Genomic DNA, 14,325 nt, shown 5'->3' on the forward strand with positions numbered 1-14,325 from the left:
GGATTAGGTGGACTTTTGGTTTGACGCAGCAAAGTTGTTCTTACACTCTAATTATCTGGGAGGTGTCTTGAGTGGGCAATGCAGAGAATGCCGTGTCACAGATATGACAAGCAGATTGCTCTGTGAATAGTAAAAGCTAAGCATTTCCAGTTGGCTTGCAAGAGAAAACATCTTTATCCAAGAGACTTGGCCTTGTTCACATTGCACAAGTCTGTAACAAATTAATGACCAGGTCAGTTTTAAATGCACAAAGCGTGGTTAGCTGGCATAGTACCAAGACAGAATCCCGAGCCCAGTATTGCCTTTTTGTCATGGTCTCATTTATTATTTCACACTGTAAAAGGAACTTTCCTCTGGACCCCTACCAGTGCCTTCGTAACTTCTTTCTCATTCGAGCTCCCTGTCTGCAGTACAGTCCAAAGCCCGCTGTCTCCAGTTCAGGTGCTGCTTTATGTGCATGTCCCCAAGCACTCTGTCCCCGTGCAGCCGCTACAGAGAGCTGCCCTGATTTTCTCCTAATGCCCTGGTAGAAACGCAGCCACGCCATGCAGTAGGTAGCATATGGTCCTGTGGTGGAAAAAACACCACCATGCACACACACAACAGAAAGCCCTGCTGTGTAGCCACAACTCAGGCGTGTTTGTTGTACCCAGATGAGATGAAGTTGTCACAGCCTTGTGAAAAAAAAAAGGGGGGGGGGGGGGCAGGGGCAAAAAAAGCTGTTGTATTTATAGGCAGAGCACTAGCATATCACACACTGGCAGAGTGAATGGGAACATGCCTCCTGTTATTGCCTGGCCCCTGGGGAGATAACAGTGTGCTATTTACTTCCAGCAAAAGGAATTTTTGCTTTAGCTCAGCTGGTCCTATTACACCAGTTTGAGTGCATGGGGTTCATTGACCTTTTTAATCATATATGTTGAGAAAGTCTTTGTTTTCCCCAGGAACAAGACAGCCTTGTCGGCTTGTGAAAGCACCTGACTTGTCACTCTGGAGAGGTTAGGTGGGGCAGCAGGTCATCAGTCTGTTAGCTAGCGGAGATGAAAATTAACCTGAGATCTCCTCTAATCACTGCATGTAATGATCACTGGTGTGTAAACATGTTTGGCTTCATTATCTGCACAAGCATTGAGCCTTAGGGGTTTTTTGTATTGATGAAAGGAGCACCTTTCCTCACCCAGATATCTTTCAGAGTAGGTTGTGTGCTTGCTGGTGTTGTGCAAACTTTTCGTGTTGTTGCTGGGTAGTTTCCTGATTAATCAGAGTGGCATTTGTGTTGGCTTCTCATCAGGAATGCTATGAAAGATATGTTTGAGTGCAGTGCACAGCAATATACAGAATACATAAGCTGCCTGTTTGTTAGCCATCTTCGTTTCTCATAATTGCTCCAGCGTTCTCAAGGTGCTTAAAAGCATTTTAAGCATGTCCTTCATGATTTAAAATGTTTCTCATCCTTAGACATCTCAACACCCGTTTCTCTGCATGACTGTCATAGTTTTGCCTAGGCTGTTTCTGAGGAGTAGGCATCGCAGGTCGGCTTGTTGTTGTGGTATTTCTCAGCAATATCTGCCTGCACGTAATTTTTTACTGTTGAAGGATTGTTTATGAGCACAAGCCGGAGAACGCTTTCTTATCATTGTAGAGTTGCTTCTGCGAACTGACCACCCCACACCTGTTTGCTCAGTCCACCTACGACATTGCCTGTTTCTGCAGAGTTGGTTGTTCCTTAGAAGTAGGGTGCCTGCACTGGCTTATTATTTTGAGATGGATATTACATGCTGGTTCCTTACTTGTTAGTATGAGGCTGCTGAATGGCAACATACTACGGGAGGGAAAAAAAAGTTCACAGTATAAGATTTGTTTTGAACAACAAAATGCTTACAAAGAATGACACAGTCTTGGCGAAGAGATACACATTTGAAAAATTGAAAGGTCAAACAGCCCCCTCCTTTAAACAACCACTCTTTCTGCAGAAGCAAGACTGATAGACAGCCACTTCTACTTTCCTGGCAGCCACTCTTCAGTGCTGATTAAGAAATATTCTCAGTACTGACAGCATCATATTTAGAGCCAAAGAGGACCAGTCAGCAACATTGCACCAGCACAGAAATGCGAGCACCAATGCAGGGTATTTTTACAGTTTGATTTCTAATCTGGTGTCCTCCGCAGATCTTGAAGCAGACGCTGCTCAGTACCTGTTGTCGACTGCAGGAGGAATTCAGCAATAAGGGCTTTGCATGCTCTTGGGCTGCTCTTTTCCTTACCGCTCTTGCTGTGAGTTTGTAAACAGCCTGCCTTGCCATCCACTGTGTGTGAAATATTATCAGTGTTGATGTACTGGTTATGTGGGGTTTTCTACAGTGCTGTTTATTTCTCAGGGCCTTTCTTGTGCTAAAGATTATTGATGCTAGCATTAAGTCATCAGCTGGTGTATGCTGGCAAAGACTACAAAAAGGCAGTAGCACTGGGCAGATTTATACTAGTTGAAGGACAGATCCAGTAGGCATAAACAGTCAAAGAGTGCTTCGGCTGATCTGTTTTGTGAATAGCTGCAATTTATTCTGTATTGGAAGTCCCCAGGGACTTATTTCCCTGACTGGTTTGTACCAAGCTAGGGTCAACCTCCTTGTTACCAGCAGGAGGGGGTAGGACATGGTCTCCTGACACCAAGTTAAGCACACCTGGGCTTGACAAGACATGAGTTTAAAAAGCCGACTCGTGGTCTACCCCGACAATCCCCGTTGTATCGTCACTGGTGAAGCTGCATTGGTGAGGAGTGTTAAGTAGGAACATGCAGTGTGGATTAGGTCACTGTGAAAGGTTGGGTCTCCTGTAGGGTTCAAGAAACCAGGGTCTTGCAATGACCTTAGTCAACTCAATCTCCATGCTCTCATTGCACACCAATTTTGTTTTGCCACAGTTCGCACTGGGTGAGTGCATTAGCTTATATGTTAGTCTCTCTTTCTGGAGTAGCAGGAAGGATTTGGTTATTTTGCTAAAGTGTCTTTTCTATACAGATGTGCCTTTGGAGGAAGCCTCTGACAGGCCTGTTTCAGGAGGGTTGCTCCATGGCTTGGGCGAGGGAACAGAGGCAGGTGGGTGCAGACCAACCACAGGAGGCTGGAGATACCATTTCTCCTTTCCTCTTGCTGGTGGCACTCCTGCTTTTGGAGAACTGATTCATCTGCAGTTTCCCTTTGGGCCTTTATAATAGACAATTATAAGAAGGGACTAATGGATCTTTAGGTGGCTTATTGCTGAACTTTTTACTCCTGTCACAGCAGTGTGTGCTCCAGACTTGGAAGCTGTTGTGTGCATTGGTGATTTAGAGGGCCAGTCCCCCAGTAACTGAAGTCTTTCATTGCATTTCCTCCCAGTTGTGCAGAAGTTGTTTAGACCAAGTAACCATATATATATATATAAAAAATATTTTTTTTCTCCCTATGCCATTGTTTGAGCTTGGTTTTCCCCTGTATAGAAAAAGCCACACAGCTCAGGCACAGTTAACCGAAAGCGGACTCTTTCCCGAGGCTGCTGGGCACAGACAGATCCTGGGATTCGTTTTCGTTCCCGGACTGATGAACACACCCTGTTCTCCTCTGGATACCCCACAGGGGCTGCTATGGAGTAAGAAGTTGTGGAAGAGGATTCTTATTACATCTTTCCCACAAACAGAGGCCCCCTCCTGCCCCTATTACAGTTCCCACAATTGCACTCATCCAGACTCAGTGTAACAAACCTATTCTTCCACCAGCAGCAGAAAGATGTCTAGAATTGCAGTATGTCTGAAATTGCCCACAAAAGGAGAAGACAGGAGCACAAAAAAATTCTGAATACTAGAAGAAATAACATGGTAGAGCAAGTGCTCCAAGAGTGGTAAGACAATACCATTAAGAAAATTGAAGAGAAAGATGATGAAGTTCTCTGCCACGCAGTTTTATTCTGTCTAATAAATATAATGCTAAAGATAATTCCCCAAAGATCCAGCAAAGCCAACAAATAGAGTAATCTTGAACAAGAGTGGGAGGAGAGGAAACCTGCAACTTTTAATGGAGAAGCCATTCCTTTCCTTTGGGGTAATCTTGCTGAGAAGAGGGAGGGTGTCGGTCTGTCGGCTCTGCAAGTGGCCCTTTTTGAACTTCCCAATTCACAGCCAAGTACTGTCGCTCTTCAACGGTAAGAGTTTTGTTGTGGTTGGAAGGATGAAAAAATCCCTATTTTTAATAAGATGATTTGCTTTGCAAATGTCTTTGTTATTTATAGCCGAGCCAGGCTTTGAACTGCTAATCTCTGGAGGATGAGGGCAGAATCCCACTAAGAAAAAACCATTAATGGAGGAACCATGAGTGATCAGAGACCAGTTCTGGAAAAAGATGAACTGGACACTGCGCACAGGCTGTCGCAAGAGGAATGTAGGTTTGCTGTACATATCTGAGCTCATTTCCAGTACTGGCTGATCTACCAAACGGCTTCAGCTTAGGTTACAGAGTCTCCAAGTCTAAAGTTAGTTCAAGGGGGTCCAAAACTTTGTCTTTATTTCAGCCTTCCCCTGGATACTACAAACCAGCCAATTTGGTCTTTTGCCTGAAGGCTGGAGAGTTGCATTACGAGCCTGGCCCTGACCATCAGGCACATTCAGGCTGGAATGCTCCCACTTTGGCTCAAGTGATGATATTTTTTCAATATAAAGGGATTAATTAAGCCTTATCAGAGCCACACTGCTTGGTTTCTGTTTCATTTAATAGAGGTGGAAACCGGAGCACAGAAAGGTAAAGCTACTGTTTGAGGATTAAACCTCAATATCCTTCAGAGATGTTGCAGGCACTGAGCATTATTGAGCCTAGATCTCCCCAGGACTAGGAAGTTCAGGATGTCTTGAAAGGGAAATATTCATATCTTGGATAAAAAGCAAATTGTTCAGGGCCTGCTGAGAGTCACTGTCTAGGAGCCGAGACAAACCCTGGAAGGGTTTGGGGACATTAAATCTGCATTTTAGCTCTGTCAGCTACCTCACACCATCCCGTTTGTCAATTAATCAGTCTTTATCCAAGCACAGTTTGGCTGTCCATTCCAAGTACAAGCGGACGGGAAAACTGTCCCACTAACTCCTTGCTTTAATGGCTAGAAATCTTGTTTCCCACTTGTCTTGCTGGGAAGGCTGGATTTTGCAACCTTTTTGCCAAAGAAACTCCACTGGTCCTTATTCTCACATTTGCATTGGTGCTTTGCCTTGTTGGAGGAGGTGATCCATGCGAAGGGTCCACACCAAGGTGAGGGATGCTACAAAGATGTGTGCTAACATCAGTGCCATGGCTCCTGCTCAGGAATGATCTCAGTGTTCTGGGGAGGTCTCGGAAGCAAAATAAAATGACAAATGGGATTTCTAGGTAGGCTGCCTTGAACAGGACTCGGTTGCAGAGAGATGGTCGAGAAAGAGCATTACCCTTAAAGTCGATCCAGAGCTGGCTGGGGAATTGGGGATGCTGCCCATCACCTGGCTGCCTGCTCCCTACTAGGACAGACAGTGATTCCCTCCCTCTCACCGCTCCTTCCCCACGTCTTCCAGTGCTCCTCTGCTCCTGGCAGTAGTAAACTAGCAGACCCCATGGCTGATGTCATAGCCTCTGGCTGATTTGTATAAGGGGAGGACAGAGAGAACACAATGAGATGTCAGAGGAGATTCCAAGCAATTTTGCCAAACACTCAAGGGATATTTTTTTCTTTCCCCTCCCCTCCCCCCTTAGTTTTTAGAATAATTTTTCAAGAGCACATATGCAAGTCATCTAAGGGAAACAGAACAGTGAGTACCAGGGGCTGGTACACTGTGTTCCCTTTGTGTACTGTAGAGAAAATAGATAAAAGAAACAAAGGATGATGCAGAGAGCAAAGCAGCCATCAGTACTCTCAGAGAGGTTCAGTATGACCTTTCCAAAGATGAAGGTCAAACCAAAAATCCTCAGGTGCCGGAAATTGGTCCCATCTTCCTAGGACCAGCAGACAGTTACCACTAACGAAATGAGAGCAGAATTCCATGCCATTTGTTGTTGCTAGAAGCAAGAAGAAAGGCAAGAAAGGAATATTGTCTTGGATAATAATAATGATTATGTGCTTCTTTAGGAAGTAACTTAGCATTTTATGATCATATCTGCTGTACACCCAGCCACCCACCCAGATTACACATGGTAATAAGAAACAGATTGGACCCCCCCAGCATCAGCAAGCTGGAAAGCCAGACCCCATGACAGCAGCGCTGCTCGTTAGCATGCACTCTTCTGAAAGGAGACCCCCCTCCTCGGCCCTTGCCCCTCAACCTGCCAGTCTCTCCGTCTGCTGTTGCTGCTCACAAGCCTTTAGATGCAGAGCATGTCCAGCCGTAAGCGTGGGATAGCTCTCCTGCATCCCATCCGGGTTGTTTGTCTTGGGTCCCTCTCCATTCAGAGCAGAATGATTTTGCATAAATGCATCGACACGTCTGCTTTGTTCATGCATGAAGGGTTCTCGGCATTTCTCATCCCACCCCCGCCCCGGCCGTCTTCTCCCTACCCCCCTGGCATGTAGCTTCACCAGCTTTTGCATGATTTCCCTGTGCAACAGCAAATAAACCTGCCTGAAGCATTGCCAGTCAATCAAGCACAGTTAAATATACCCAGTCGATTATTTTGGATAGAATTAAAACAAGTGATCGGAAGGAGGGGATGGAAAAGGGTGCAAGAACGAAGCCATAATGGGCTTTACTATGTAATTTGGTTTCATGTTCTGCACAAGAAAACATGTAAAATATGTAAACAGAGCTCTCCAGGATTGTAATGTAGCTACAAAGCCACAGATACACAGGCAGGCAGGGTGCTATTCTTCAGCAGAACGGAATGCCATCCCCAAAACCACACGATCATTTCTTTAAGCCTGAAAGTAAACTTTCTCATGCCAGGAGCGGATAATTTATTTTTTCTTTTAAATGAAGGATTGTCTGCACTACTTGTTCAGAGTACTGTAGGCATTTTAGCCCACACTGTCATAAGAGACCTCGTATTTTGAATGCCAGTGAATTTTAGGGTGTTCCTCTTGAGATGTCTCTAAAAGGCATGGTTTTTGGAGGATGGTGCTTACCCAGCACTGTCCTGAAGGTCTCTCGAGTCAATGCCTCTGTCCCCACCTGCAAATAAGTATCTGCTTTAAAAAGAAAAAAACAAAACTGGCAACCATTTTGATAAACTTTTGAGCTGCTTTAAATCTCTCCTGAATCATGTTGCCTTAGTTGGAGCTGTAACTGTTGAGGAACCCCAAATTCATGCTCATTTTTGGAAATACTGCCTGTGGAGTTGGAGGAACACTGTTCCCTCTGAGGTCATTTCAGTGGTGAATCTGATAAGAAGCCATGATTCACTCATCTGGTAAGTGGGCCCAGCTCCCCCTGCTATCAGCAGGAGCCTCCCCTGGGCCTGGGTTTCTACCGTAGCCTGAGGGTCCGGCTGCAAACTGTAATGCAGGCCAGGAAATGGTTATTTGCATGATCAGTGCTATTACCTGTCTGCGCATGTACGCACTTACTGGGAGAAGCCCTCATTTCAGGAGAACATCAAGTTCTGCTTAGCCATTTTGGTCACTGGGCCAAAATCCTTATGCTTAGTGTTTTGGGCAGTGGACCTTTTTTTCCCCAATTTTTGGTAATGAACCCTTGCATCATCGCTCTCAAAGACAAGTCTCTTTTCAGAGAGGGGAAGCTGAAGCACAGGGTAGAGATAACCTTCTTTCCACCATTCTCCATCCAAATACCTTTGAAAAATCTGCCCTTCTAGCAGAGCAGATCTGTTCCTGGTGCACTGCACTGTGTTTACACTGTGACCCTTACCTGCTGGAAAAGGAAAGCTTCACTGTATGGAAATTTAACTGTTTCCCAGTGGTTGTTTCTGGTGGAAAAGGCCAAGCCTTGGCCACTGTGAGTTCTTCCATCCCTTGTGTTCCCAATCCATCCTCCCGGAGCCTGCTTGTGGGAGGCAGTGAGGCTGAAGGAACCGTGAGCTTCCTCTCACAGACGATGCTCATACTTTAATCCCTCCAGTAACTTCTTTTGAGAGCAGCTGGGAGTTTCTGTGAACTCCCCTACTGGCCTGGGACATCAAGGATGAAATGCTCCAAAGAGTCTTTTGACTTAATTTGTTGGAGTTTGAAGTTTATTAGAGCAACCAGTGCTGTTCTGAGGTTAGAGGGAAGTGACGGGCTGCTCCAGAGACCTGCAGCCAAACCTTTGCTTGGGTGGAGGTGTGCACGGGCTGGAGGAAGCAGCTGGCTGCTGCTCTATGGACTCTCCCTGGATGATCCAACTCATTCAGAGGAATTTGCTTGCACGGTGGTGGTTTCGTTACTCTGCAGTTTCAGTGGGAAAAGCCCGGTGAAGCAAGGGGGAACCTTCTGATTTGCATACCACAAGCTGTGCCTTCAGGTATCAAGAAAATAAAGCTACAGGGTTTAATCTTAATTAATGCACGCTGATGTAGAGCTGACTAGTTGGATGGGAAACCAAAAGGCTTTGCCTGCTGAGGGGTAACTGTAGTCAGCTCCCCAGGATGGTGCATGGTCGCTCTCCTCTGCGCCCGCTCTGCTGCACTCCCTGGGAGCCCCACCACAGCCTTCCCTTTTCGCAGTGTAAATTCAGGGCCTCTTCCCAATGTATCATCTCCCTGGATGTATCCAATTAAGGCCTGTTGACAGCCCAGAGCAGACTTATACCCTTAGGATTAGAGGCATGTGTACGTCTTCATATAGGGGAGGACAACAACTGGGTGTCTGGCTGGCTCGCTGGGAGTGCGGTGTGGGAAGCTGGGCAGCTTGGAGAGGGACAAGGAGCTAGGGAGAGAGAGATTTGCACCCCCAATTATCCTTGCATGTGGAAATGCTGTGTGATGAGGATTGCGTGTGGTTTACACAGCGTGTTTACATGGTCTATAACCCTAAACAAAGCTGAAAAGCATGACTTTAACTCTGGAAATAAAAGCGCTGGAAACCCCTGGTTTTCTGCACATGAGAAAGTTTTGTTCTTTAAACACACAGATGTTTTTAAATGAAAAATCACTCTTTTGACCTTTCCTGAATGTGATCATGTGGTCAGAGCTGACATTAACCACTGCATGGCTGTTTGCTTCAGCCACAGGCGAAGCTTAGCGAGCAATCTTCAGAGCTCGTGGTAGCACCTGCCTTGTCTCACATCTCCTGGAAGCTGCCCCTGTGCCCCGTGTGCACTTGGGGCAGTTCAGGGGAGATGGGGTTGGGTATGGGGACATTTAGGGTCTACTCCTACTTGTGCTGGAAACAAAAGCATTGTGTTTCTTTCCTCCTTGATAGCTGAAAAAGATGTGGCTTAATTTTTTTTTCTTAATTGTCTCTCTTCCTATCAGAAATGTTGCCCAAGTGCTTCTAAGCATCTCTGTCCACCTCAGCCAGTATGTTATTGTGATGGAGAACTCCTCATCAAGCTGAAGTTCTTTAGGGATTTGTTGTTGTTGCTTTTGGGCTTTCTCTAACAAGCTGTGTGCTTTCTTCGGCCAAGCAAATGTATAGGACCAGCTTTGGGAAGGAAGGAGGGGATGTTACCAAGTGGATTGTAACAAGCCCAATCCTGCTTTGCTTTGCAGGAGTGCCAAACCAGCAAAACTACAATGAATCCAGTGAGTTGGATCCACTAATATAATAATAAAAATATATTTAAGATCCTCCTGTAGCATGGTGCACATTTGACAGTTTGATTTTCTGATGCCAGCTGCTCCCAAATGAAATGCTTCAGTCAAAGGGGGAAAAAAAAAGAAAATCCTTTGCTCTACTCATCGTGGTAAAAGCTTATGGGATGGGATTGTTTTCCTTTGCTTCAGCACCCCCACAGCCAGCCTTGGCCCGCAGTTATATGCAAGTTTTGCTGTAGTGGACCTAGCTGGTTCAAGTTAGAGACAGGCAGTTCGGGAACCCGAGTGTGCAGCCAACAATAATGTTCTGGCTACTGTATTTGTTTAACCTTGCTCTCCAGTGGATGGATATGCAGTCTGTTAAAGCACTTATCAGTCTATAATGCCTTCACACTTTTGTGAGCAGCAGTGTGGAAGTTGTAGACAGGAGCTTTTGCTGCAGATTGAAAATGTCTTTTAGCTTTAATGAGGCTGATGTTTGCAAAACTAAAGGTATAAGGTCTTGTTTGGGTGCTGTTTCTTTATGCTGTCTGGCTAGCGGGTTGCATTTGGCTGCTATTTCTACTGGTAGATGTATTTGTGAATTTGAACGCAACAGCAGAACGCAATTCAGGGATAATTCTAAGAACTATGCCTCCTAGGTGAGATCCCAGCAGTGCTGGGGTGGAGGATGCTGTTGTTTGAGAGCAGCATCTTTATGTCCTACTGCTGTGTTGAAGAAACAGCAAACGTCTGATATGAATAAACAAGAGCACATGGCAAATTGCTCAGTTACGCTTTCGTGTGCTTCACATGAGGCTATATTCTGTGTTGCTGTGTCCTTGGAGCTATCACTTTCGCATCCTTTCAGTGTGCATTACCAAATGGCAAAAGAAGCAGGGGCAAGTACAAATTGCACCCGTGAGCTCCAAATGCTGGTGTTTACTTGTGGGCTTATGTAAAAGTTGAGTTGATTATTAAATCCCATTAGCACAATTATTTCTTCTTTTTCTCACTCTTTTTCTGTAGTGTCTGGCCCTGGCTTAACTGATGTCTCTGGGATGATCCTTTGTACCATGCAAAAAGCATCTGGTTAGGGTTTTGTTGTAAAATCAAAAGTCCATATTGTTTTTTTCCACAGGTCCAGCTAGCATCCTAGATATTTTGATTACACCTGGCTGGATGTCAAAGCTGATGTGGGTTTGGGATAGGGCCAGTCACAACTGATTTACAGTTTTTTCAGGTATACCATGTGAAGTTTATGGTTTTATATGATTTTGATTTGAACTCACCGGTTTTAAATGAAGTTTGCTTTGAATCTGGAGATAACAGAAATTCAAAGGCAAGCTCAAAGAATGCAGGTCTGCATGATTTAAAAATTGAAATATATTATTCATACAGACTCTTTGGAAGTGCAATAACTGCATTTTTTTGAGAAAGCTGAAGTTAATAACACATTGAATACATATACAATCTGGCCCATTGTCTAATGGAAATCCCTGTAGCTCCTATTTGCTTTCCTGAAACTAAACCAACTTCTACGACAAAACAAAATAGCCCTTGCATCTCCCACTTATTTCTGAATCACAGCCCTGTGTTAGCATCCAAAACTCTACCCAAGGAAATTTCCCTTTGGAAATGAACACTTTAACTACTGGTAAAGTAGAGGAATCTATCATCGTGTCACACTGCAAACGAACTATTGATGGCATGTCATATCAGCTGCAGTGTTTTCATACACATAAAAGTCACTTTCCAGTTACTAAAAAATCCAGCCAAACTTTCAGTTGAAAACTGGGGCTCTGTGCTGAGAAAGCTGTAGTAGTGTGCTAACTGAATACTAAATCTGCAAGGTCCAGACACCATCGGCTGCTCTAGATTCAAAGGGCAAGTGGCTGTGCTGAGACTGGACGTAGCAACTGGCAATGGAGCTTTATTTCGTCCTGCAGGAGACGTAGTCTGCTTCCCAGTCCCACAGCCAAATCCTGTTCTTCATTACACGGGTAAAATTGACAGATGAGATTTCCTCTTACTTCTGAGCCAACTGAATCTGGGAGTAATATAGCATCAGTGTGTTACCCCAGGAGTTTTATCAGCTTCCAGTTGATAAAGCTTTTCTGTTGATCACCTGCCTGCATGCCTTTGTCCTGGAGCAGGACATGCTGCAGGTTTTCATCTTTTGCCATCAGACCTTTAAGTACCCCAAAGAAAACAGGCAAAAGCAGACAAAGAGCATGAAACTTAGTAAAACCGTCTTACCAGACACAGAGGACAAGGAGAGGTTTGGCGTAGAAGCTGGAGTTCATGAGCATCAGAGGTAAGGGAAAGTTGCTGCTGAGGAAAAAGCAGCAGACTAGAAGGTAAGAAGGCTATTGAAAGCTTATAAGCTATTGAAAGGTTTTTTTATTTTTTTTTTTTACAACAACAGAGTATTTTAAACTCATTGTTAATGTACATAAAAATGTAATATATGCCCCAGTTTGGAAAAAGTAACTTTGAATGCTTTCCTGAAGTCTTAGAGGCCAACCTGAAATGACCCAGTGCTGACTTTCATAGTTGGGCAGACAACTGTTGACTCAAATCCTCTGACGGGACAAACCCAGAACACTAATAAAGAGACTAGTCTTAAAACATTTCTGACCAGAACCTAGATGAAAACCCAAAGCAAAATTTCTGATGTCCCTTGAGTAAGCCTGTGTGTACAGTTTCCATCTGAGCTCTGTGGGCTCCTGAGGTTTGAAATGGTCATAGAAATTGGCTGATTTTTGAGGTGTTTGTTGGAACCAAATGGTGGCCTTTTTAATGGTTCAGTGCTCACTAATGTGGGCAATTTCATTTTTGCTGTAACTCCAACCCAATTCCCAGCCTAAATGAGAGGAACAGTGCAACAGCTTTCAGAACAGATTGGAGGTCTGTGCTGCAGTCGGCAAACTGGGTGGTGTCCATGTGGCAGTCAAGCTGCCTTATAATATCGGGCAATAAACAAGCAGGAACCTTTCTGATATTTAGCAACTGCACCATAGTCCCTCATCCTTGGGTAAGATTAACCTTAGGTCTGCAAGAACAATAACATATTTAAGAATAAAAGGTCTGGGTGACTGCCAGCCCCCATGTCTGGCAATGGAGAGAGAAAGTTTTCATCTGTAAGGGATGTGTTAAAATGCTGCTTATGTCATGGTTGGGATTCTCTGGCACGTGTTGAGTTAAATATAAACAACATTCTGCAGAGCAGTCGGCTAAAAATTGTAGATTAATGAGGTTTCATTACTGTGGTTGAAATCTGTTCTTTAGCTGGATCTTCAAACAACACAATATGTCCTGTTTGTGCCTTCATGGGTTTCATATCAGTCCATGAGTATTTCCGTGCACTCGTACAGCCTCGCTCAGGATGTTGTGTGCTCCACAAATAGATGGTACTGTGGATTTTACCCATAGATCCTGTTCCTCCTTGTTCTCTGGTTGCTGTTTTGCAAATGGGACAGGGTATAGCCCATTTCATCCCAGAAACCCGCAGCATTGTCTGTCTCGGTGCAGAAGTGGCAGCAGCGCAGTGCCCAGTAGAAAGGAGGGAGGGAGAGGCAGCAGCCTCACGTTTGGGGCATGATAACCCCTTCCACCCTTCTCCAGAAGGAGGATGCTCCCTGCTGCCTGAGGGACAACTGCTCACGGTGGCCCTTCACAGCCATTCTTAGCTTGAAGACATGGTCTGGAGGAAGCCCCACCATGGGACAACAGATGGGATTTTGGGAGCGGACAGATCTGCGCACTGGAGATTAGCTCTGTTTAGAGCCGCCCATGGGCATGCAGACAGGCACGTCCACGCCAACCGCGGTGTCAGCCGTATGCCACGGCTGAGCAGGGCAGCATCCCAGTTTAAATAGCAGCTTTGCTTGTCTGCATTTAGAATCATTTTGATGTTACAATGTGAGAGATGAGAACCACCAGTGTATGCAAAGCCTGTGGTGTCTGGCTGTGCTTGCTTGATGGGAAGGACAGAGTGGGATGGCATCTGTTTGTATTTAACTCACTCCTTTGGGGAGCTATGTCCTTCACACGTGTATGTGCTTGTTTGTCCCTTCTCTTTGTAACATCTGAGCACCTTTTTGTGGCTGATGGCTTTTACCCTCAAGATACCCGTGTGACATGGGGCAATATCATCCTCGTCTTACGGATGGGGGCCTCAGGCCTGGAGAAGCCAGTCCTGCCCAGAAGGTTGTAATGGGGCCAGGCACTGGGCACAGGCAGGTTGAGACCTAGTCCGGTGCCCAGTCCACAGGGTCAGTGATCCTTAACCTGTAGTTTGTCTGCAAGAGGAGCCCATCAACACCACTTAACATTGCCTGAAGTCATGGGATGGCTGGGAATCGTTCACAAGGGTGCCTTCCAAAATTTGCTCTTCAGCAAATTTTCCCATATTACTTTGAAGGAAAACGTTATGAGGAAATGGAGTTGATTGCAATAGTAAATGCGTTTTAGATGTGGCAATGAACTAAGAGCTCCCGATATATCACTTTTCTTTCTGCTGACACATTCCTCGGTCCCCTTGAGTAAGAGAAGGAAAACAGGAGAGGCGGTTTGAAGAACATGTTGTCCCTGTGATTGACAAGAGGTTGTATAAATCAGTCAAAGGGAATCCTCCAGGCATTCCCTCTTGTGGGAAGATCCCACAGTG

The 14,325-nt window shown here is 45.1% G+C and overlaps 1 protein-coding gene across 1 annotated transcript in view; it reads left to right on the top strand.

Annotated features, from left to right (window-relative positions):
* PAPPA (pappalysin 1) overlaps window positions 1-14,325 on the top strand; it is a 180,803-nt gene that overhangs the window by 106,896 nt on the left and 59,582 nt on the right. The gene's annotated exons all lie outside the window — the stretch shown is intronic.

This window comes from Accipiter gentilis, chromosome 29 (genome assembly GCF_929443795.1).
Source record: "Accipiter gentilis chromosome 29, bAccGen1.1, whole genome shotgun sequence".
Classification (NCBI taxonomy): Eukaryota; Metazoa; Chordata; class Aves; order Accipitriformes; family Accipitridae; genus Astur; species Astur gentilis.